The following is a 25,753-nucleotide window of genomic DNA, read 5'->3' as shown; positions in this document are numbered from 1 at the left end:
TGTAGAAATGCATTTCTACAGGCGGCTGGCTATGTGAACCGCCTGTAGAAATGCATTTCTACAGGCGGTTTGCTATGTGAACCGCCAGTAGAAATAATTTTCAATTATATTGTTTGTACATTATTTGTTGTAACATAATGTAAAATAACTTGTATATTATATTGTTTCTACATTATTTTTAATGTAAAATATATTTGTATCATATATTTAATGTATATTATAATATGATTATATTGTTTCTAAATTTATTTTTAATTTTTAGTGTTATATATATTATTTATGTATTGATATTATAATATAATTATATTGTTTCTAAATTTCTTTTTAATTTTTAGTGTTATATATTCTTTGTATATTGATATTATAATATAGTTATATTGTTTCTAAATTTCTTTTTAATTTTAGTGTTATATATATTATTTATGTATTGATATTATAATATAATTATATTGTTTCTAAATTTCTTTTAAATTTTTAGTGTTATATATGTTATTTATGTATTGATATTATAATATAATTATATTGTTTCTACATTATTTGTAACATAATTATGTGGCATTTGACAGAGCGTTACGAAAGTGTAGTTCTAAATCGAAATCGAAAGGTCTCACATATAGTTTCATAAATTTGAGTGAGATTACATGATGACTAGAGTTTACATGATGAATGACAAATACAATCTAGGCAGTTACTATTCTTCCTTGTCCATCAGCGCGCACCTAAGGCAAAGAACTTTGTGAGATGCTTCGCTCAACATTTCTTATCTTAGCAGGATAGTCATCCACAAAGAGGGACATGTCGCTGAACTGGTTAAAATCTTCCAGATCCGCTACACCATCAACTCCTATTGCTTGTTGCTTTCCTGGAAAAACTACATGCTTCAACTTGTCAGTAGTTTTCTTCTCATTCTTAGAAAGGAGCTGTTCAGCATAGAACAAGGTGCAGCACGGTTACCAAGGATCCACGGGTCATCTTTGTATCCCACTTTACTTAGATCAAGAACTCTGACCCTATAATTATCCACTGTGACATGTTTATCTTCTACCCATTGACATCGAAACACGGGGATCTGAAATGTACCATAGTCTAGTTCCCATATGTCCTCGATGAAGCCAAAGTATGTAATAATATCACCAATTTCGTCGTCTATGGCCTCGCATCGAACACCACTATTTTATGTCATGCTCTTTTTATCCTTGGATTTGGTATGAAATGTGAATCCACTTATGTCATATGTTTGCCATGTTGTCACTTGGCGTGATGGTCCAGATGCCAAAGCCTTGATGGTTTGTTCCTCAATTGTTTCCCCAGATGGAATATCCTGCTCCCTTAGCCATGTATACAATTATTTCTTGTGTTCTTTCATTATCCAATCATTCGTTTGCCCAGGATTATGTTCTCGAAGCTCATTCAAGTGTTGACCGAGCAAATGCTCCATAATCGAGAGCTGATGTAAGATGTTGTGATGTGCCTCAAGGACTGTATTGTAATCTAGCGGGATGAATGATTTCCGTCCAATCCTCCCACTTCCATACAGCCTAGTGTACAATTGTTTCTTGTGTTCCTTCATTATCCAATCATTCGTTTGCCCAGGATTATGTTCTCGAAGCTCATTCAAGTGTTGACCGAGCAAATGCTCCATAATCGAGAGCTGATGTAAGATGTTGTGATGTGCCTCAAGGACTGTATTGTAATCTGGCGGGATGAATGATTTCCGTCCAATCCTCCCACTTCCATGCAGCCTACCCTCATGCCTTGATGGAGGCAAACCTATTGCGACCTGGTCTTTTAGGACACTATTGCAGAATGGTCCTCCGGACTCAATTGCCTCTTCAGTACAGTACCCCTCTATCATGGATGCCTCAGGACGAGCACGAGTTGATACATAGCCATTTAGTATTGCCATAAAACGCTCGTACGTCCACATTTCATGCAGTTACATGGGACCCAATGCTTGTATTTGAGGAACTAAGTGCACCACAAGGTGCACCATGATATCAAAGAATGATGGGGGAAAACACATCTCAAACTGTGACACTGTCTCCACTGCGAATTGCTGAAGGGATTCTAACTCATCACGGTCAATTACCTTTTGTGTGACCTTATTGAAAAAATAGCACAATCGTGTGACTGCCATCTTCAAGAACACTGGATTGATAGCCCTTATTGCAATAGGGAGGAAAGTAGTCAGCATTACATGACAATCATGTGAGTTGTAGTTGGTGAGTGTAAGGTCTTTCATTGACACAATACTTCGTATACTAGAGCAGAATCCAGAGGGGACTTTCAAATTCTTCAACCACTCACATATCACATGTTTCTCATCTATGCTGAGGTTGTAGCTTGCTGCTGGGAGATGGTACTTTCCATTTTCTTGAAGAACAGGATGAAGCTCTTTTTTTATACCTAACTGTACCATGTCGAAGCGTGAATTGAGTCCTTCCTTTGTCTTCGTCTTGATATCTAGCAATGTGCCAATTAGGCTTTCAAACACGTTCTTCTGGACGTGCATACCATCGATCGCGTGTCGTATGTCCAATTCTTTCCAGTATGGCAAATACTCGAAGAAAATGGACTTCTTCTTGAATGTTGCCCCTGGAGTTGGTTTGACATCCTTTCTTGGTTTTCCATCCTTTGTCTTCTTTCCGAACACAAAGTTGATGTTGCTCACTATTTTGAAAACTCTCTGGCCTTTGCTATTACCTGATGGTGCATCTGAGTTCCTTTCATCATTATTGTCGAAGTACTTATCCATCTTTTTTAGGCGGTACCTGTGCCCTTTTGATAAGAAGCGTCTATGCCTCATGTACACTATTTTCTTAGATGCATTAAGGGACACATAATGGGTTCCATCTATGCACACCACACAACCAACCTTTCCCTTGAATTGCCCTGACAATGTGAAGAGAGCAGGGTAATCATTGATCGTAACAAAAATAATTGCTCTTAGTGTGAATGAATCTTTGCGATACTCGTCCATCATTTCAACACCTTGTATCCATAACATTTTCATCTCCTCCATTAAGGGCTCCAAGAAAACATCCATGTCAACTCCAGGTTGGACTGGTCTAGAGATAAGTATGGTTAGCAAAAGGTATTTTCACTTCTGCATCAACCATGGAGGAAGGTTGTAGATGGTGAGAATCACCGGCCATGTGCTGTGCTTGCTGCTCCTCTCAGCAAATGGATTCATTCCGTCGGTACTCAGTGCAAACCTAACATTTCTTGGTTTGCTGGCAAAGTCTTGATGGTTCTCATTAAAATCTTGCCACTGCTTTCCATCGGCTGGATGGCGAAGCTTGCCATCATTTTTGTGCTCATCCGAAGCATGCCAACTCATTAGTTTTGCATCGTCAGGGTTAGCAAACAAACTCCTCAGCCGATCTATCACTGGAAGGTACCACATCACTAAAGCAGGAATCTTTTTCTACGCATAATAATCAACCTCTTCTTTATCTTTGCTGGTGGGTTTTGAACTCTGCTGGGTCTTCTTTTGGGTCTTCTTTCGCTTCTTCCCTGCTGTATACATGGAGGCAGCACAATCCTCATGTCGATAGTCTTTATTTGTCTTATACCGACTTGCACCACACTTTGGACACTTATCCAAGTCCTTGTATTCATCACCACGATATAGGATACAATGATTCCTGCACGCATGGATCTTCTCGACACCCATAGTGAGCGGACTGATCAGCTTCTTTGCATGGTACATGTTAGTAGGCAATTTGTTCTCCTTGGGAAGCATGTCTCTGATAATACTTAAGAACGTATCGAATCCAACATCAGACAGACCATACCTGGCTTTTGCCATCAGTAGTTTTAGCACAGATCTCAGCGTCGTGAACTCTTTGGTACAACCCTTGGACTCATCATACAGAGGCTCTTCAGCCGCCTTCTTCAAGGCCTCCATCCCTTTCATTAATAACATTGATGGTTCAGTATGACGATGCAACATTGCCTCTAAGAATTCAAAATCTTCTGTGGCTGTATCATTTGGTAAGATATGAGTTCTGTCATCAGCATTTCTCCCAGCAAAACCACCAGCAGTGACATTTGGCACAACATGTTCACTTCGGTGTGTGTCGTGCAAAAACTGAAATCCTTCATCAGGCATGTCTGGACCGTCGACGTCAATATTCGCAGGGTCCCCAATTGTATAAGGTGCCGAGCTACCCTCTCCATGCTTTGTCCAAATCAAGTAATCCTTCATAAATCCTAGGCATACCAGATGAGAAATGATTGCTTCAGTATCTTCAAAAATATTAATATTTCTGCAGTCGATGCATGGACAATATATGTGCTTCGTCTTTGTTCTCAAAGCATGGTTCTTAGCAGCATCAACAAACCTATGGACCTCAGGTATGTATGATGGATCTAGTCTTGATAAGTTATACATCCAGAAGGACCGCTCCATCATGAGCTGTGCAAAAATTAGTAAATTAAGTGATCTCAATGCAAAACAGGTAGTTTAGGAAAATTGTCATCTAACCTTTCAAACAACAACTTGTGAAGATGAAAACCTCGGAGCTAACATTAAAAATAAAGACAAAACCCTAAGTAATAATAAAAAAACTAACAACTAAATAAAATTGACAAGGTAGAAAAACACCATTGATGGATTCAACTAAATATATACCTTGATTCACTATAATAAATTTGATAAGGAAACATGGAAATATATAAAAATACATATTGCATAATGAAATCAATTTTACATAAAAATGAACATCCTAAACAATAGAAAACTTATCTTTCTCTTTCTTCACAAGCATGGAAACACCATTCATGGAAAGCACTACATATATATTTCTTGGATTCACTAATTAGAGAAGAAAACATAGAAAAAAAAGAGAGGAGAGACTTCATCTAACCATCTTAAGCAACCTCATTTGAGCAAATATAGTCCATACCTAGCTATTCTACTCTCTCTCTCTCTCATGTGTAACACCCAAAATTTGAATTTCAATTAATAGGATATAATTTGAATTATTTAAGAATTTTAGTGAGCATTTAATGTAGCAAATAAACAATTTTTGTGGAAATTAAAATTTATCATAAGCTTAGTAACATGATTTTGTGCATTCATGCTGAGACATATTTCATTTTGTGTTGCTTTGCCTTTGGCTAGAATTTAATTGCATTCAAAATTAGATTTGGAAAAGGTTTTGGAAAAAGAAAAGAAAGAAAAAAAAGAGAAAAGACCCCCAACCTTTGGAAACCAGCCCAGTCCCTTTTCCCCCTCTCCCCCGGCCTGCTCGTTTTTCTCCCCCGCACGCGGCCCACTGCCCCTTCCACCTTGCTCTCGGCCCGTTAGCCAGCCCAGCAGAGCCGCAGCGGCTCGCGCGGCCCAACTCCCTCTCTCTGTGGCTGACAGTTCGGCCCGCGCGTCAGCCATCCAGCTCCCTCTTCTCCCTTTTCCTTCTCTCGCTGCCACCTTGGGCCCACGTGTCAGCCGTCTCCATCCTCTGCACGTAACCGAGCCGGGCACAACCATGCCGTATCTCAATCCCGAAATCTCGGGATTTCCTTGCCAAGGAAGCGAACCGAGACCTATAAAGCTCCCAAATCACCCCCCCGCGACCCCCTATTTGCTTCTAGTTCGCCAAACCGTGCCCTAGCCGCTGTTTTTCTTGTGCTTTGGATCTCGCCGAGGCGAGCTCTCCTTCCTTGCCGCGAAACCGAGGCCTGCTTGTTTCTCGGCTCGAGTAGACCGTCTAGGTGAGTTCGCGAAGTGATTCTCCAACTCCCGGTGTTTTTCTTTCTAGAAACGGCGCTCGGAAACGGGAAGCCGGACGACGCCGGCGAGCTTCGGCTCCCTGTCCATGGCTGCCACCGCGCCGGAGAGGAGGCAGACGGCCGGCCCGCCGCCTGCTGCTCCTGGAATCGCTGCAAGCCGTCGGATCTTGGATCAACGCGCAAGATTAGAAGATAACCCTTCGCTGCGCAATTTGTTAAAGAGCCCCTGTTTTCTTTTAGATTCAACCCGCGGTCCCTTTGCGCATTCCCGGTTTACGCTTTCACCTTCTAAAAGCGCATTCTGGTTCTGGTTGGGTGAAATACGTTCCCTGTTATTTACAACTTTGCCACTGAAATTGAATTGGTCATAAAATATTCATTGTAACTCCGTTTTTGTCCATTCAAATTCCATTAGATTCGTAATTACGAGCTCTACATGTTAGAACTATTTATTCTCTGTTTTGAAACTTTCTAATTTCCTGGTATTACTTAATTATTTATTTCTCTATAGGAAATCTTGGAAAATGCATAACTTCTCCGTTTTAATTCCGATTTTCGTGAACTTTACGTTTGTGTGATCGTAGCGCTGCGTAGAATACTTTCATAAACTTTTATATTTGTTTTACCACTGTTTGGTGTATTATTCTAATTATATTTTGTTTGCTTTGTGTATGATTGTCTACGTTGGATTGCGTGTTGTTGATTGATGATCGGGATTAGACGGTGAGCCGTACGTTGGTGAGCAAGATCAAGCTTTTGAAGACCAGCAAGCTCAGGAGAGCTTTGAGCAAGGCAAGTATAACTTGGGATCATCCTTTTACCTATTCACTTATAACTACACATATATATCATATGCATGCTATCACCTTGTCGACCTTAGCAAAATCATAGATGATTGTTACCTGTATTCCTTGCTACCTACTTGATATGCATTTGTTATAAATGTGCTAGTGCTTGATATAATCCATGATCTTGTAAGATGATTAATAGCTATGCAATGAACATAAAAGAATGACAAATAACTGTATGAGATCTTGTCTGTAAGTGATCACCGGGACAATAGTGCAACCATGAGGGCTATAATGGCTCTGGCTTTAGCTCAGTATGAAGCACTTTTCTAGCTTGTTAGAGGTTACCCGAAAGGGCGGAGGGGCTGAACCGTTTTGGGTATAGTGTGGCCTCTGTCTGTATGAGTATAGGCTGCGAGTCATTGTGCCATCGGAAGGGGGGCTCTATATCTGCGCGCAAAGGAAACCTTGCGGCCCTAACTTGTTAGACGAACTTTTGAAAGGCTTCATAGTGGTCCCTGCCGACCTTCCTTGGTAGTGGGTTAAGAGGTCGACGGGCCTCGGGCGAAAGGGTAAATCATGACTCATGGGTAAAGATGTACAACCTCTGCAGAGTGTAAAACTGGTATACTAGCCGTGCTCACGGTTATGAGCGGCCTTGGGGGTTCTTGCCGCGCCGACGATGAGCTTATTAAGTTGTTGTGTTCATTTGATTTTCGTTTATGCTAAGAATTAATTATGCTTACACTTGATCATGGGATTAATGGATTATTTATGCTACCTTGAGAATTGCTCATTAATTATGAACATGCTATCCACTATTAAAAGCTAATTGCAGTCAAACCAGTGCCTATTTCAGCCTCATGAACCCCTGGTTATACTTGTTGAGTACGATATGTGCTCACTCTTGCAATTTCCCAACACCTCAGGATATGATAATGAAGATGACTGGAATGAGGATTATCGCTATGAGTACTAGGTTTGGAGTCAACCAGTCAGCAGTGTCCCTGTGTGGAGCTTCCGTTGAGAGCGTTGTTTACTTTATGCTATTATCTTTGTATGAGACTATGTGATTTACTATGTTCCGTTGTGTAATAAACACTGCAATGGTACATTTGAGATTTGTCTACTTATGTGTACCGACTGTTTCTGGGGCACATATGAGTCTTTTATGCATCCTATTTTGTTCTTAAAATATGGGTGTGACAAATTGGTATCAAAGCTTTGTTGACTGTCGGACGCAAGCCTAGTTAGAAATTGGCCGTCTTAAGGTTTTGAAATTGCTATAAAATCCTTGTTCTATAAACCTTGATATTTTCTTCTACACTATACCCTATTCATCTTCACCTTGTTGTTTATTTTAAAGACTTGTTCTCATCTCCACTCCTTGCTTTGAATATGCTTTTAGAACCTTCTCTTACCACCTGCTTACATGGTTGAAAGAGAATTTTAGGAATCTTTGCCCTTAATAGGAAGAGAACGATAGTACCGTAAGTTGAGTTAATGCTTGAAGTGTGAACCTTTGATGCTTGGTTTGGTTTGTTATTATGCTTATGCTTGATTTGGATCTTTGTAATGAGTGCAATGATCTTGTGGATTTCCTCTACAATTTCATTTAGTTTATAGGCTTAAGGCATAAGGATTAATGAACTAAATAGTTGGGGTTGGTTAAAATTCTGTTTCTGTCCTTTGCTGTTTTCTGGAGCAGTCTGCAAGGAATCTGGTACATCTCAAAATATGTTCATGCAATATCCATCAAATTTTTCTGGGAACAAGTAGACATCCATATCTTTCCAATGCCGCAAGAATGACCATATTATCGATTATGAGCTGAGAGTTATGACTGTTTCAAGTTGAGGTTTCTGCGCAGTCTGGAATTCTGGAACCGTTTCGGTTGTACCCAGTTTTTGATTAATCTCACATTGGAATCTGGTAATATGATCTAAATGAAAGTTGTAGACAATTTCTTCATCTTTCCAACGGTGTATAGCATGTATCCTTTTGAATTCTGGAACTCGAGATATGACTGATTTTCTGATCTGCTGATGTTGGATGTTACCCAGAAAATTTCAGATTCCGTTAACTCTTGTAATTGTCATGTTGGACATTACTAAGATGTGTTTATATACCTTGGAATGCAGATGGCAGCAAGTGGAAGAGGTAGAGGCAGAGGCCGTGGCAATGGCAATGGCAATGGTGGCAATGGCCCAATCACTGTGGAGGAACTTATGCAAACTCAGAATGAGATGATGCACGTCTTCATGCAGCACCTACAACAGCAACCTCCACCAGCCCCACCACCTGTTCATGTGAGAGATAAGCGGGGAGAATTCATGAAGGGAAGACCTCCGGTATTTACACATTCAGCTGATCCTATGGAGGCAGATGATTGGCTACGTGCTGTGGAGAGGCAACTAAACATAGCACAGTGCAATGACTTAGAGAAGGTGTTGTATGCTTCTGGACAACTTCAGGGTGCAGCTCAGACCTGGTGAAAGTCATATCAAGCTGCTCGTCCCAACAATGCTCCTCCCGTCACTTGGTTAGAGTTTTGCAGAGACTTTAGAGCACGACATATCAATGAAGGAATGATGGAGCTCAAGCAGGAAGAATTCAGATCTCTCAGGATGGGTTCTATGTCTGTGGCTGAGTATCATGACATGTTTGAGCAGTTGGCTCGCTATGCTCCAAACGAAGTTAGAGAAGATGCTGACAAACAACACCTCTTCATGAAAGGTCTTTACTATGAACTTAGGTTGCAGTTGGCTGGAAACACATATCCTACCTTCCAGGCTCTGGTAAACCGTGCTATTGTGTTGGATAACATGCGTAAAGGTCAAGATAAGAAGAGAAGAATGTTAGCCCAAGGTTCTGGAGGCAACAACCGCCAACGTTTCAATTCTCAGCAGGGCGATCAACAGAGGTACCATGGACCAGTTAGTCAAGGGGATCGTGTCGACGAAAGCTAGTCAGCAGTCTACCTTGGGGTATACCCACGGTAGTAGTTTATCGGTAGACGGTGCGCAAACTACGAACTCGATGGTGACGCAAGACAAGGACAAGCTTTTTATCCAGGTTCGGCCGCCGAGTTGGCGTGATACCTACGTCCTGCGTCTGGTTGTATTGATTTGTGTTGAGAGAATAATATGTACTAGGGGGGTCCCTTGCCCCTCCTTATATAGTCTGGAGGGCAGGGTTACAGATCTGAAAACTAATCCTAGTCGGTTACAATTGCCATAGATAGTTCGATATCAATTCCTATTCTAACCGACTAGAATCTTGCTCGATCTCCACGTCTTGTTTCCTTGCACGAAACTCCAAGCTGTCGGATCAAGCCTTGAGCTCGTCTCGTAGTGGGCCAAACCTCCTGGCCCAAGTCTAGCCGTAAGGGTATAGGGGTTTATACCCCCACAGCTAGTCCCCGAGCACCATGTATTGTGATGTAACACGCCGTCTTGAGCTTTCTCGATCAGTGAGGCTCGTCGTTTCCAGTAAACAGGAAAATCGCCCAAACAGTCGCAACGACACTTTGACCAACTCAAAAGATAGTCGACTAACATTAACATCGAAGAAGCAGGTTGTTCGAAGAATGCATGGTGCTCTAAATTAAAAAAGATTTCTTTCCTGGTGAAGTGTGCCCACTTTACTTTTTTGAAAGGTATAAACCTAAAAAAAGCAAGCATATTCACCGCAAGGTGAAGTGTGCCCACTTAGTCCCCGAGCCTGGTAGTAGGTGACGTAGGCACGTGGTCCCAGGGTCAAAAGAAAAGTCCTCAAAGAGATTCTGTAACTGAGATGCATCGCCAGATGCATCGTACCGATGTAGTCCCCGTGCTTGTTGGAAGGCGAAGTATGAGCCTTGTAGCAAGGTCTAAAAAATTAAATTTACCAGTCCATCTACAATTGACTAGACTAATCGATCAGTCCCCGAGTGTCGAGCACTCAGTGGTCGGTGCAATATTTCGAAGTTCCGGGCTGCTAGACTGAGCGACCAGTCCCCGAGCATCGAGTGCTCGGTGGTCGGTACAGTCTTTGAAGTTCCGAGTCGATAGACTAGGCGACCAGTCCCAGAGCATCAAGTGCTCGGTGGTCGGTACAGTCTTTGAAGTTCCGAGTCGATAGACTAGGCGACCAGTCTCCGAGCATCAAGTGCTCGGTGGTCGGTACAGTCTTTGAAGTTCCGAGTCGATAGACTAGGCGACCAGTCCCCGAGCATCAAGTGCTCGGTGGTCGGTACAGTCTCCGGGTTGTTGACTCCCTACCAGTTTTGTCTGCTTGTTTTGAAAATTTTTCCACACAAACAGTTGACGTGACGAGGCCTTCTGACGGGATGTCAGATGGATGCATGAAAAGTTGCGCCTGGCAACTGTACAGCCGCCCTTTGCGTGGTTTGAGAAAAGGAAACCATCAATTTGTACGAAAACTCCGCCGCATTAATTGTCGATAATCATTGAAAACCGAACCGTCGCGTCCGCCGTATGGCCCGCCCACTTCCCAAGAATGCGGGAAGTGGGACGGATGAAGTTGCGGGTTATAAGAGCTCGACAGTTCCGCCTGTACTGCTTACCCTACCATTGCCTTCAAGCCTTCGACTCTTGCCTCCTGCAATCACCCGCATCTTCCTAACTCAAATCCACTTCCTCACCTCCAATGGCGAAGAGCGACTCCAAGAAGAGGGCCGAGCTGATGGCCAAGGAGTGGAAGAAATCTCGCAGCACCACCAAGTCTCTCGGTGACCTCGTCGACATGGGGCTTCTGCACGGCCCGAAGCTCGGCGGCTGGAGAGCGCCGGAAGGAGAGAGCTTCCCCGACCCCCCTGCCGGTGAGATCGTGGTGTTCGAAGACTTCGTGAAGAGGGGTTTTGGGGTTCCTGTTCATCCCTTTCTTCAGGGTCTTCTTCTTTATTATGAGAGCGGGATTTGCAATCTGCACCCGAACTCAATCCTTCTTATTTCTACTTTTATCTATTTGTGCGAAGCCTATGTTGGCATAGAGCCGCACTTCGACCTTTTTTGCTATCTTTTTTGTTTAAGAAAGAAGGGAGCAGTTGCAGGCTCCAAGGTTGCAGGTGGAGTATACCTCAACCTTCGTCACGGAATGAAGAATCGCTACCTGCACTGTCCATGGAACACTTCCTTGACAGAATGGTACAGGAAGTGGTTCTACATCAGGAAAGAACCGGGCAGCTCCACGTTCTGCGACGTGGGATACATTCCTGAGAAGAGGGTAAGCTGGACTGACCGCCCGGAGTTCGATGGTCAAGTGGCGGACCTCATGAAGCTGATCGATTTGTCGCGCCTGGACGGGCTTGGCGTGGTCGGCAACTTCATTTGTCGTCGGGTGATGCCCTGCCAGAAGAGGGTGCACTCGGCGTACGAGTATGCCAGAAGCGTGGACCCGACTAGGATGCGACCTGAGATCTTGGAGAAGGCGGAGGTACAACAGCTGTTGAACGAGCTGTTCAACTTCACGGACGGAGGCTTCATCCGTGGCAGTGATCGGGTGCAAGCCTTCAAGTTGGGACGACCAGCACCAAAGGTGTGTTACAGATTATTTTGTTTTAGCATTCGTATATCGTCTGCAGCTGGCTCATCTTTGTTGCTTTTGCAGATCGGCGATGTCGACTGGTGCACAGTATATGTGTCACTGGCACCGGGGATGGAGAATCTTGCGGGAGAAGATCCGCCAGAAGAGGACGCTGCTCGGTGTACTCGTTACACCAGTAGTGAGGAAGACCAGGCCCGCCCCGTCCCGACCACCGAGGATAGGGTGGCGGGGAAAAGGCCAATGTCCGCGGATCCGTCGCCCGCGCCGACGCTGCCGGCAGAGAGCAGCCGAGCGCCAAAGTGACGTCGGTTCGTTCGGATCGACGACGACGACGAGGAGGAGGAGGCCGTACCGTCGTTGGTCCGGAGGCCTCATAGCCGTCCGGACAGCAGGCCGACCACTGCTGATCGTGTGGCCGGCGACCCTCCTGCGCCTCGTGTTGTAGAGTCGGGGGCACAGGTGCCGACTGGCCGGACGAGGAGGAGGTTCACCGCGACCCACCGTCGCTCAGACCTGTAAGTGTTCGACTTACGCATTTTGGCATTTTTTTTAATTGCACTTTTGTTCCTTTAGCGCGGCGTCGGATGTCAACCCCGGCCATGCCGCCGGCCAGGGGACGGGTGAGCCTGTCTGCGCTGCTGAAGACGCGGCGCCGCAGACCACAGAGCAGCCTACGGCTGCAGCCGTGCCTGTGAGCACCGAGGAGCTCCCGGCCGCGGCACCGACTACGGCGAGCAGCCCGACCAGGGTTGAGAAAGCTACGGGGACACCTCCCCCTGCTAACGCCACAGAAGGCTAGGGCAGAGCCCCGACCCCTCCTCCCGTCGAGGAGAATGAGGTCCCCACGCCGCCCCGAGCAGGGGCCGCTTCGACTGCAGGCTCCCCGGGTCTGGTCCGGGGGCCAGTAATGCCTGCAACTACTACCGAGGGCAATGCAGCGAGGGAGGAGGAAACCCAGGCGGCCTCCGACAACGAGGTGGAAGAGATTGAAGGTCGTCCCTGTGATGGCCGCCAACACGTGTATGTGTGGCGCCAATGCGGGGATCACTTTATCGGGCATGAGGAGCTCACCGAGACCGAGGAGGCCGCCAGGGTGGAGCGCGCGGCCAAACGCCTCGTCGAAGTCAAGGTAAGCAATTCTTTGTACTGCTGTACATTATGTGCGTTGTCTTTGCTTGGTCGACATATGTTTGCTTTGTAGGGCGCGATGAAAACGGCGAAGTACCGGAAATGGTGCTTCGACCAGATAGAAGGCGTCGTGGCCGAGAACAAGGCCCTGGCCGCGGAGGTGGACCGGCTGCGGTTGGAGGTTGGGGAGAAGGTGGCCGAGATGAATCCCCAGGAGGAGCATCGTCTCGAGCTTACCCGTCACTTGGCCAACCAGTACCGGCAGCGAGAAGGTTAGTTACGCGCTCCGAGCAGCTTTGTGTAGCTGTGTAGTTTGATTTACTGACCAGGTTATGATTCACTTAGACTTGGAGGAGGAGGTGGCACGCCTCCGATAGGAGAAGGAGCAGCTCAGCCAAGAGCTCGCTGGTGCGCTGGAGTCCGGGCGCCGAGCAGGAGAGGAGTTGGGTCGGAAGGACCGGGAGTTGTCTGGTAATACGCGCCGCCTCGTTATCTGTCGCTTGTCGCCCCCTTTGTTTTTTGATATGTCGAAAATAACGTCCTGCTTGACTTGCAGTGCTCAAGGTGAACGCCAAGAAGCACCTGGACGAGGTAGTCAAGGACTGGGACTCCTGGAAGGTCAATTGTTGTAAGATCTGGAAAGGAGTGTCCCCGGTCCTCGACTTGATCAGCACCGAGCTCCCGGAGAGCTAGCCCCGCGCGCTGAAGTTGACTCCGGTGGAGAAGGCGCAACGGGCGTGGGACCGGCTCCAGCAATTCGTGAAGGACGCTGGGGAGTTTGCTGGCGCACATGTCCTTAGCATGGTGCGCGCCCACTACCCCCTGGTCGACTTGTCCAGGCTGGAGAAGGGGTACCCCAAGGAGGTCGGCCCGCAAGAGGCGGACGAGCTTCGGGGTGGTCTGCTGGACTTGTCGTCGACGGTGATCGGCGACATCAATCTGTGCAGAACGGCCACTCCCCCAGACCAGCCGGGCTCAGACAGGTCGGCCAGGGAGCTGTCAGGCGCGTCCATTGTGGGAGATGGGCGGTCGACGCCTGCGGTCTCGATCAGCCAGGCACCGGTGGCCCCGACCCCTTCGTCCGGGCAGCAGGGCCAAGCGGGTGATCAGCCCGAGCAGTTAGGCCGATAGGGTAGTCTGTAGGAATAGACTAGCGTCAGCCCGTCAGGGTATTTATTGTAAACTTTGTATGTAAAGTTTGTAATAAAGTTTGCTTTTGTCATAACTGTTATTTTGAGCGCTGTATAATTATCTGAGTGACGTGTCACCGTATTTGACTTTGTAGTCGCTAAGAGCTTCCGTTGTAGAAGGTTTGCCGAGTTCTGCGTGCAGCAAAGTATAGGCAAAAAAAATAGAAAACTTTATTATTGCCAATTATAAGATATTTACAAGCGAAAGTTATTAGAACTTATGGATAGAATCGTCGCAGTTTGTCTATGTGCCAAGAGTTAGGCACGCGTGTTCCGTCTGGGTATGCCAATCTGTAGGACGTGGGTCGTGTGACTTCGGCGACCACGAAGGGTCCTTCCCAGGGAGTGGATAGCTTGTGCATTCCCTCTTGGCTTGTTCTCCACCTAAGTACTAGATCGCCGACCATGAAGGAACGGTCCTTGACGTTCCTGTTGTGGTATCGCCTGACTGCCGCGAGATACTTTGCTGTTCGGAGACAAGAATTCAAACGCTTTTCCTCCATGCAGTTGATTTCGAGTTCTCTGGCGTTGTCGGCTATCGCCTGGTCGAAGTGTTCAATCCTAGGAGATCCGAAGGTTATGTCAGACGGTAGGACTGCCTCGGAGCCGTAAACCATGAAGTAGGGAGACACTCCTGTGTTCCGACTGGTCTGAGTTCAGAGGCCCCAGACCACTGCCGGCAACTCTTTCATCCATCGACCGGGTGCTCTGTCATTCTCGGTGTACAGCCTTTTCTTTAGGGCGTCAATGATCATTCCGTTTGCGCGTTCAACTTGACCATTGGCCCGTGGGTGAGCCACTGACACATATTTTATGACTATGCCCCTATCATCGCAGAAGTCCCAAAATGTGGTGCCAGTAAACTGAGTACCCAGGTCGGTGATTATGCTGTTCGGGATGCCGAATCTGTGTACGATTTGACTGAGGAACTCTACAGCCTTCTCGGAGGTTGCTTTGACCAGAGGCATGTATTCGATCCACTTGGAGAACTTATCGATTAACACGAAAACAAACTTGAAGTTGCCGGGAGCTGGTTTAAATGGCCCGATCATGTCAAGCCATAAGCAAGCAAAGGGCCAGGACGACGGGATGGTTTGAATTTCGTGAGCAGGTACGTGGGTCCTTTTAGCAAAAAACTGACATCCCTCGCAGGGTCGAACCAGTTTTTCTGCGTCGTTGACCGCGGTTGGCCAATAAAAACCTGCCCGGAAGGCTTTTCCGACCAACGTTCTGGATGCGGCGTGATTGCCGCAGGATCCACCATGTATGTCTTCTAGGAGCTTGATACCATCATCTTGGGATATGCACTTGAGCAGTACTTCAGAGCTTGCGTTTTTTCGCATGAGTTTACCGTCGACCAGGATGTAGTTCTTTGACCGTGGAATGAGGCGCTCGTTCTCTGTTTTGTCCTGAAAGCCTGTCCCGTCCGATATATACTTGATGAACGGGGTACGCCAATCATGACCACCGGTTGTCGGAGTGGCGTCATCTATGAGCATTGCCTCGGTGGGTTGCTTTTCGACCAGGGTAGAGCCTACGCTTGGCTCGTCGATGTCCTGGACGAAAATACCCCGCGGGATCCGGGCCCGAGATGACCCTAACTTCGACAACGCATCTGCTGCCTGGTTCTTATCCCGGACCACGTGGATGTACTCTATGCCGTAGAAGTTGGTTTCCCATTTGCGAATTTCTTTGCAGTAGAGATCCATCTTCTCGTGGGTTGCGTCCCACTCCTTGTTGAGCTGGTTGATAACCAGAGCAGAGTCGCCATAGACATAGAGGCGTTTGACTCCCAGCTCAACGGCTAGCCTTATGTCGTGCAGGCATGCTTCGTATTCGGCGACATTGTTTGATGCCGGAAAAAGGATCCTAAGGACGTAACGCAGTTTGTCCTTGTTAGGTGATACGAAAAGTATCCCAGCGCCGGCGCCGTTGATGTTCAAGGATCCATCAAAGAACATTGACCAGTGGTCGGAGACATCGGGAACGGGAGGCTCGTTGAGATCCGTCCATTCAGCAATGAAATCGACCAGGGCCTGAGACTTGACTGTGGTGCGGCTCTGGAACTCCAGGGAAAATGGGCATAATTCCATCGCCCATTTCACGATTCTGCCGTTGGCGTCTTTATTGCGCAGAATGTCCCCGAGAGGGAAACTGGTGGTTACCAAGACTCGATGACCGTCGAAGTAGTGCTTCAGCTTTCTTGATGTTATTAAAATGGTGTATATGAGCTTCTGTATTTGTGGGTACCTGGCCTTGGACTCGTTTAAGACTTCACTTATGAAGTAAATGGGTCTTTGGACCTTATAGGCATGACCTGGTTCATCTCGCTCGACCACTATTGTTGTGGAAACAACCCTGTCGGTTGCAGCAATGTAAAGGAGTAGGTCTTCATCGGGCTGAGGCGCTGTGAGGACAGGTGGTGAAGTGAGAAAGGTCTTAAGCTGAGTGAATGCGGCGTCGGCTTCCTCTGTCCAAGAAAATTTTTCCGATGCTTTCAAGAGTTTGAAGAAAGGGAGGCCTTTTTCTCCTAGTCTTGAGATGAAGCGACTGAGGGCGGCCATACATCCGGTAAGCTTCTGAATATCCTTGACGTTCTTGGGTGGCCACATGTCGAGTACTGCTTTTACTTTTGAAGGGTTTGGTCGTACGCCGTCACGACTGACAACGTTGCCGAGCAGTAGACCAGAAGGAACACCAAAGATGCATTTTTTGGGGTTAAGCTTCCACTTGTACCTATTAAGCGCCTTGAAAGTTCGGTCTAAGTTGTCGATTAGGGTGCTCGCGTCCCTTGTTTTTACGACCACGTCGTCCACATAGGCCTCGACGAGGTCATCACGAATCTCGTCGTGGAGGCACTGCTGGATAGCCCGTTGATAAGTGGCCCCGGCGTTTTTGAGTCCGAATGACATGGTCGTGTAGCAGTATGCGCCAAAATGGGTAATGAAGGTTGTTTTTATCTGATCGTCTTCCTTTAGCGAGATCTGGTGATAACCAGAGTAGCAATCTAGAAAAGAGAGGAGTTCGCATCCGACCGTTGAGTCGACCACCTCGTCAATGCGAGGGAGACCAAAAGGATCTTTAGGACAGTGTTTATTGAGATCAGTGTAATCAACGCACATTCTCCATTCATTATTCTTTTTGCGTACAAGAACCGGATTGGCGAGCCAATCGGGGTGATACACTTCTTTTATGAATCCGGCTGCTAGAAGCCGTGTTATTTCTGTCCTAATAGCCTCCTTTTTGTCACGAGCGAACCGTCGCAGCTTTTGCTTGATTGGTCTTGCGGTCTTCGAGACATTTAAGGAGTGCTCGATCAGGTTTCGTGGGACGCCGGGCATATCTGCGGGTTTCCATGCGAAAACGCTCACGTTGTCCCTTAGAAACCTGACGAGCGCGTCTTCCTATTTTGGATCCAGGTTGGCCCCGATGAGGGCCGTCTTCTCGGGGCTGTCGTCGACCAGTTGTACTTCTTTGTACTCCTTTGATTTTGAGTTCTTCCTAGCTGTCTCCTGCTCGGGTAATCGGAGCTGGTCGGGAGGCAACTGCGCGGCTTGGGTTGCTGTTTCTGCCATTCGGATTGAGAGGTCGATTGCTTCGGTGATCTTGAAGCTCTCTTCTTCGCAGGTATACGCGGTGTAGACATTGCCTCTGACGGTTAGGACACCCTTCTCCGTAGGCATCTTAAGGACCAGGTATGAGTAGTGTGGGACTGCCATGAACTTTGTCAGCGATGGTCGGCCCAGTATAGCGTGGTAGGTCCCGTCGAAGTCCGCGACCACGAAGTTGATGAACTCTGTCCGAAAGTGGTCGGGTGTGCCGAATTGGACAGGCAATGTTATCTGTCCGAGGGGCACTGAACTCTGACCTAGCAAAACCCTCCAGAATTGGGCATCGTAGGGTTTTAGTTGTGCAGGAGATATCTTGAGAGCGGGCAGGCTGTTGCGGAAGAGGATGTCGATGGAGCTTCCCCCGTCCACGAGCACGCGCTCGAATCTGATGCTGTTGATGCAAGGGTCCAGGATCAGAGGGAAACGACCTGGCTCTGGGATAGCGGCCCACTGGTCCTTCCTGGTGAATGAGATCTCCCTGTGCGACCACGAGGGAAATTTTGGGTCTGCGATCAGCCCGTCCGTGCTGTCTATGTTGAGGCAAGCTCTTTTTAATAGCTTTCTTTCTCGCTTAGATTCGATGGAGACCTTGCCCCCGAAGATGGAGTGGACCACGTCAGTGGAGCTGACGTATTGGTGTCGGGGGTCCCTATCTTGGTCCGCATCCTCGCCTTCGTGGTCGTGCCCGTCTCGCTTGTTGTTTTTCTTGGCGGAATCGTCTTGGGCGGCCCGCCGTGTATAGATGCTTTTGAGGACGCGGCACTCTTCCATGGTATGATTAGACTTTGGATGTAGTTGGCACGGTCCTTTCAACGTTTTGTTGTAGTCTTCTTGGTAGTCCCGCCGCCCGTTGGGACGCTTGACCGTATTTACTTCGTGGTCGTAGTCGCGGTGGCGCTTTCCTCTGAAATCGTCACGGTTGTCGCGCCGCCGATCCCAAACTTCTCTGTGATCGCGGTTGTCGGGGCGGCGGTGGTTCCTGTTGTCGTAGCGACCACGACCGTCATCTCGCCGGGGAGGCTGGTCGGGACCTCTCGCATCGTCTCGGATTAGTTTTTCTGCGTCATCGGCATCGGCGTAATTTTTGGCCGTGGCGAGGAGTTCCGCCACCGTTGTTGGACGTTTACGCAGCAGCTTGTTCCTCAGCGCTTCATGGAAACGCAGGCCCTTGATGAAGGCAGAGATGGCCTCGTCGTGGGAAATCTTTGGGATCTTAAGACGCATATCCGAGAATCGTCGGATGTAATCGCGCAGAGGTTCGTTCTTCCTGTCCCTTATCCTTTCGAGGTCATACTTGTTTCCAGGCTGCTCGCATGTGGCGATGAAGTTGTCGATGAAAGCCTGGCGTAGCTCTTCCCAAGAGTCGAAGGAGTCCTCGGGTAAGCCAAGAAGCCACTGATGACCAGCCTGGACGAGGACTACGGGGAAGTAGTTTGCCATGACGTGCTCATCTCCCGCTGCTGATCGGACGGTGATTTCATAGAGAGTGATCCAGTTCTCTGGATTTTCCTTGCCATCGTATTTTTTAAGTTTTTCGAGCTTGAAATTGTGGGGCCACACGACCTGGCGGAGGTGTGAGGAGAACTGTCTTAGGCCCGGGGGGCCGTGTGTTGCATCGTACTCGATACGGCGCAGGTTTTCGTGGACTGCTCTCTCTGTGGCGCGCCTGTTGATGCGGTCCCGGGCATCTTTGGGAGGGATGTTGTGCCGGAGATCCCTGTGCTGGTTCACTTCTTGACCGCGTCTGCGGTTCTGCTCGCGGTGACCGTCAGTGTCCCGACCACCATCGTCACGCCGTGAATCTTTTCGATGGTTGTCGGGAGAGCGGCTGCGGTGACGCCTGCTGGGAGGCGGTGAGGTCCGGCTACGATTAGTCTGGTCGGAGGTGGCTTCCGTATAAGAGACGTCCTGGACTCTCTTGAGCAGAGTGGCTGTCTGTCCCATAGCGGCTATCAAGTGTGCTCGGATGCTGGTCCGGACTCCCTGGCACTCAGGGGTATCAGGGAGCCGATCTAGATTAGCCATAGCGACAGCCACGTTGGCGCTTGGCGTTTTGTAGACTGGCTGGTCCCCGACCATGTCAAAAGCGTCATTGAGATTATGTGGTGGAATTTGTTGTTGCTCGTCTGCGCGTCGTCGGGCGCGATCGGCGTTGCGCTGCTCGCAGAGTTGCCTCTGCTCATCCGTTTCTCCATCAACGACCGGCTCGTCGGCGCTGACGTTGAAAACAATATCTCCTCGCCGGGGGGAAATACTGGGAAACGAGGGAAACTCGGAGGGTGTGAAGGAAAATCCAGGTCGTATTCCTCGTCTTCGGTGTTTATAACTTCGGTAGGGACGGAACCAGTGCTCGAGTTGGTGTTGGAAGCCTGGCCGTCCCGTAGTTCTCGGATTGTCACCATGTTGACGTAGTGACGACTGTTCCTTTTCGGCGGCCAACCCGTCTTGCTGAAAACGGATTGGATGTGCCGCGAGTAAAGAGAGGCCGAGTTGTTCAGGCCGCAAGGATAATCTCCCTTCTTGAGCTTGTCAGATCGTCCTGAGGGAGTTGAGGTTATCGTCAGAGACGTTCCCAGTCGTTCGTGTGTAACGACACGAGTTGGCCGGCGGGATTTGAAAAAATCCGTTGGAGCGGCTTGATCAGGCTGACGCAGGATTCCGTCTACTAGTTGGGAGGATTCAAGTAGCTTGGAATCAGCGCGATCAAGCGCTTGGAGAAGGTTCGAGCAGTCAATCTTCTTTCCCTTGTAGAGCGGGAACGGTGGTCGGGCGCTCGATGCCGCCACGCGAGTGGTCGGAGACAACGTGTTCTCAGGTTGGATCTGAGTTTCTTTCGGAAACGTGGTCGTGAGGCCGCCGCTGCACGTCGTCCACGTGATCTGGCCGACGGTGAACGTCAGGCCTTCAGGCACAGCCGCGGAAGCTGGGATCGTTACCATCTTGTTCGCCGGAGAAGTTGCACGCACACCCCCTACCTGGAGCGCCACTGTCGACGAAAGCTAGTCGGCAGTCTACCTTGGGGTATACCCACGGTAGTAGTTTATCGGTAGACGGTGCGCAAACTACGAACTCGATGGTGACGCAAGACACGGACAAGCTTTATATCCAGGTTCGGCCGCCGAGTTGGCGTGATACCTACGTCCTGCGTCTGGTTGTATTGATTTGTGTTTAGAGAATAATATGTACTAGGGGGGTCCCTTGCCCCTCCTTATATAGTCTGGAGGGCAGGGTTACAGATCTGAAAACTAATCCTAGTCGGTTACAATTGCCATAGATAGTTCGATATCAATTCCTATTCTAACCGACTAGAATCTTGCTCGATCTCCACGTCTTGTTTCCTTGCATGAAACTCCAAGCTGTCGGATCAAGCCTTGAGCTCGTCTCGTAGTGGGCCAAACCTCCTGGCCCAAGTCTAGCCGTAAGGGTATAGGGGTTTATACCCCCACAGATCGCAACCAACAATCTCAGCGTAATCCTAATCAACAATAGGGTGGACAACTGACTTCTCGCTCGGGAAATTCAAATGCCACCTCTATGAAGAGAAGTGCCCCCAATACCCCTACTAGGTGTTTCCGCTATGGAAAAGGACATATGTCATATGATTGCCCGGAGAGATTCAACCAGCAGAACAACAACCAAAAGTCTAATTCTCACGGAGCAAAGGTGAACCATGTGGCTGCAGAGACAGTACAAGAGGGACCGAAGATTATGATGGGTACGTTCAGTATCAACTCTATTCTTGCTACAGTTTTATTTGATTCTGGAGCTTCGCATACATTCATATCACAGGCATTTGTTATAGTTCATAGCATTCCACTAGTTGCCCTGAAAACCCATATGCTAGTCTTTCTTTAAGGGGGGTAGATTTCCCGGTTAGTCCCATGGTTATGAGAACCTCAGGCATAGATGTGATATTGGGTTTGGATTGGATGAAGAAATATGCTACGGAAATTAAGTGCAAAGAGAAAGTAGTAGTTGTGACAACACCCAAGGGAGAGAGAATCAGTGTGGATGTAGCAGTACAGGCTCCACCCACAGCTATAGTGAATCACCTGGATGATGGTGTTGATCTTGAGGACTGTGTAGGGAATAAATTTTCAGATAAGTTACCAGGTATGTTACTTGACTAGAGACATGAATTTGCTAGTGCAATGGAATCGGTTTTTAGAGGCAGAAGCAACTTGAGAAAGAGATGATGATTGGAGAGAATCGTATCCACAACTGTCTATTTATGCACTGCTCAATCTCGAGGACGAGATTCTTTTAAGGGGGTAGAGTTTGTAACACCCAAAATTTGAATTTCAATTAATAGGATGTAATTTGAATTATTTAAGAATTTTAGTGAGCATTTAATGTAGCAAATAAACAATTTTTGTGGAAATTAAAATTTATCATAAGCTTAGTAACATGATTTTGTGCATTCATGCTGAGACATATTTCATTTTGTGTTGCTTTGCCTTTGGCTAGAATTTAATTGCATTCAAAATTAGATTTGGAAAAGGTTTTGGAAAAAGAAAAGAAAGAAAAAAAAGAGAAAAGACCCCCAACCCTTGGAAACCAGCCCAGTCCCTTTTCGCCCTCTCCCCGGCCTGCTCGTTTTTCTCCCCTGCACACGGCCCACTCCCCCTTCCACCTTGCTCTCGGCCCGTTAGCCAGCCCAGCAGAGCCGCAGCGGCTCGCGCGGCCCAACTCCCTCTCTCTCTGGCTGACAGTTCGGCCCGCGCGTCAGCCATCCAGCTCCCTCTTCTCCCTTTTCCTTCTCTCGCTGCCACCTTGGGCCCATGTGTCAGCCGTCTCCTTCCTCTGCTCGTAACCGAGCCGGGCACAACCATGCCGTATCTCAATCCCGAAATCTCGGGATTTCCTTGCCAAGGAAGCGAACCGAGACCTATAAAGCTCCCAAATCACCCCCCCCCCCGCGACCCCCTATTTGCTTCTAGTTTGCCAAACCGTGCCCTAGCCGCTGTTTTTCTTGTGCTTTGGATCTCGCCGAGGCGAGCTCTCCTTCCTTGCCGCGAAACCGAGGCCTGCTTGTTTCTCGGCTCGAGTAGACCGTCTAGGTGAGTTCGCGAAGTGATTCTCCAACTCCCGGTGTTTTTCTTTCTAGAAACGGCGCTCGGAAACGGGAAGCCGGACGACGCCGGCGAGCTTCGGCTCCCTGTCCATGGCTGCCACCGCACCGGAGAGGAGGCAGACGGCCGGCCCGCCGCCTGCTGCTCCTGGAATCGCTGCAAGCCGTCGGATCTTGGATCAACGCGCAAGATTAGAAGATAACCCTTCGCTGCGCAATTTGTTAAAGAGCCCCTGTTCTCTTTTAGATTCAACCCGCGGTCCCTTTGCGCATTCCCGGTTTACGCTTTCACTTTCTAAAAGCGCATTCTGGTTCTGGTTGGGTGAAATACGTTCCCTGTTATTTACAACTTTGCCACTGAAATTGAATTGGTCATAAAATATTCATTGTAACTCCGTTTTTGTCCATTCAAATTCCGTTAGATTCGTAATTACGAGCTCTACATGTTAGAACTATTTATTCTCTGTTTTGAAACTTTCTAATTTCCTGGTATTACTTAATTAATTATTTCTCTATAGGAAATCTTGGAAAATGCATAACTTCTCCGTTTTAATTCCGATTTTCGTGAACTTTATGTTTGTGTGATCGTAGCGCTGCGTAGAATACTTTCATAAACTTTTATATTTGTTTTACCACTGTTTGGTGTATTGTTCTAATTATATCTTGTTTGCTTCGTGTATGATTGTCTACGTTGGATTGCGTGTTGTTGATTGATGTTTGGGATTAGACGGTGAGCCGTACGTTGGTGAGCAAGATCAAGCCTTTGAAGACCAGCGGGCTCAGGAGAGCTTTGATCAAGGCAAGTATAACTTGGGATCATCCTTGTTACCTATTCACTTATAACTACACATATATATCATATGCATGCTATCACCTTGTCGACCTTAGCAAAATCATAGATGATTGTTACCTGTATTCCTTGCTACCTACTTGATATGCATTTGTTATAAATGTGCTAGTGCTTGATATAATCCATGATCTTGTAAGATGATTAATAGCTATGCAATGAACATAAAAGAATGACAAATAACTGTATGAGATCTTGTCTGTAAGTGATCACCGGGACAACAGTGCAACCATGAGGGCTATAATGGCTCTGGCTTTAGCTCAGTATGAAGCACTTTTCTAGCTTGTTAGAGGTTACCCGAAAGGGCGGAGGGGCTGAACCGTTTTGGGTATAGTGTGGCCTCTGTCTGTATGAGTATAGGCTGCGAGTCATTGTGCCATCGGAAGGGGGGCTCTATATCTGCGCGCAAAGGAAACCTTGCGGCCCTAACTTGTTAGACGAACTTTTGAAAGGCTTCATAGTGATCCCTGCCGACCTTCCTTGGTAGTGGGTTAAGAGGTCGACGGGCCTCGGGCGAAAGGGTAAATCATGACTCATGGGTAAAGATGTACAACCTCTGCAGAGTGTAAAACTGGTATACTAGCCGTGCTCACGGTTATGAGCGGCCTTGGGGGTTCTTGCTGCGCCGACGATGAGCTTATTAAGTTGTTATGTTCATTTGATTATGGTTTATGCTAAGAATTAATTATGCTTACACTTGATCATGGGATTAATGGATTATTTATGCTACCTTGAGAATTGCTCATTAATTATGAACATGCTATCCACTATTAAAAGCTAATTGCAGTCAAACCAGTGTCAGCTATTTGGGCCTCATGAACCCCTGGTTATACTTGTTGAGTACGATATGTGCTCACTCTTGCAATTTCCCAACACCTCAGGATATGATAATGAAGATGACTGGAATGAGGATTATCGCTATGAGTACTAGGTTTGGAGTCAACCAGTCAGCAGTGTCCCTGTGTGGAGCTTCCGTTGAGAGCGTTGTTTACTTTATGCTATTATCTTTGTATGAGACTATGTGATTTACTATGTTCTGTTGTGTAATAAACACTGCAATGGTACATTTGAGATTTGTCTACTTATGTGTGCGACTGTTTCTAGGGCACATATGAGTCTTTTATGCATCCTATTTTGTTCTTAAAATATGGGTGTGACATCATGGTGAAACCCTAGTTCCAAAAAGTAGCTCTAATTGAGCAAGAGGGCACAAAAAGAGCCTTAAGAGGCATCAACTAACCTTTCTTAGCCACCTCCTTCCAAGAAATGAAGATCAAAACCTCCCCCCTTGTATTTTGGGAAAACTGGACCTCCAAGATGTGCTCCAATGGAATGTGGCTGCTACCTACAGTTCTGCCCGAGGAGGAAGAAGGGGTGGAGTATTTATAGAAAGAATAGCACAGGCGGTTTTTAAATCTTGCCGTACAAATTTACACCACAGGCGTGTTACAACTATAACCGCCTCTGAAAATTTTTTGCCCCCGCCGGCTTAGAGCATCTGTGTACTAGTGTTCCCAAAGAAGTCCTGCTATTGCCTCTTGTATTGCTTGGAGTTGTTCATCTTGGTAATCTTGTTGCAGTTTCTTCATTGAGTCATAGATTACCAACTTACTTTCAGCAAGGTCGATGACTATGAGTATCCAATGAAAGCTATTCATAGAGACATGAGTCATAGATTAGGGTTAAGTAAAATAAAGGTGCACCCTTGCATGTTAACTATATATATATGTATAACTCACTTGAAGTTGTAGGAGAAGAGTATTCTTTTTTGACTTTTTGGTTCACAAAGAACCTCATAAGATTCGTATACATGTCATTGATCCAAGTCACCGAGG

Source organism: Sorghum bicolor, chromosome 5, assembly GCF_000003195.3.
Source record: "Sorghum bicolor cultivar BTx623 chromosome 5, Sorghum_bicolor_NCBIv3, whole genome shotgun sequence".
Taxonomy (NCBI): Eukaryota; Viridiplantae; Streptophyta; class Magnoliopsida; order Poales; family Poaceae; genus Sorghum; species Sorghum bicolor.
Note: the sequence above shows the minus strand (reverse complement) of the source record.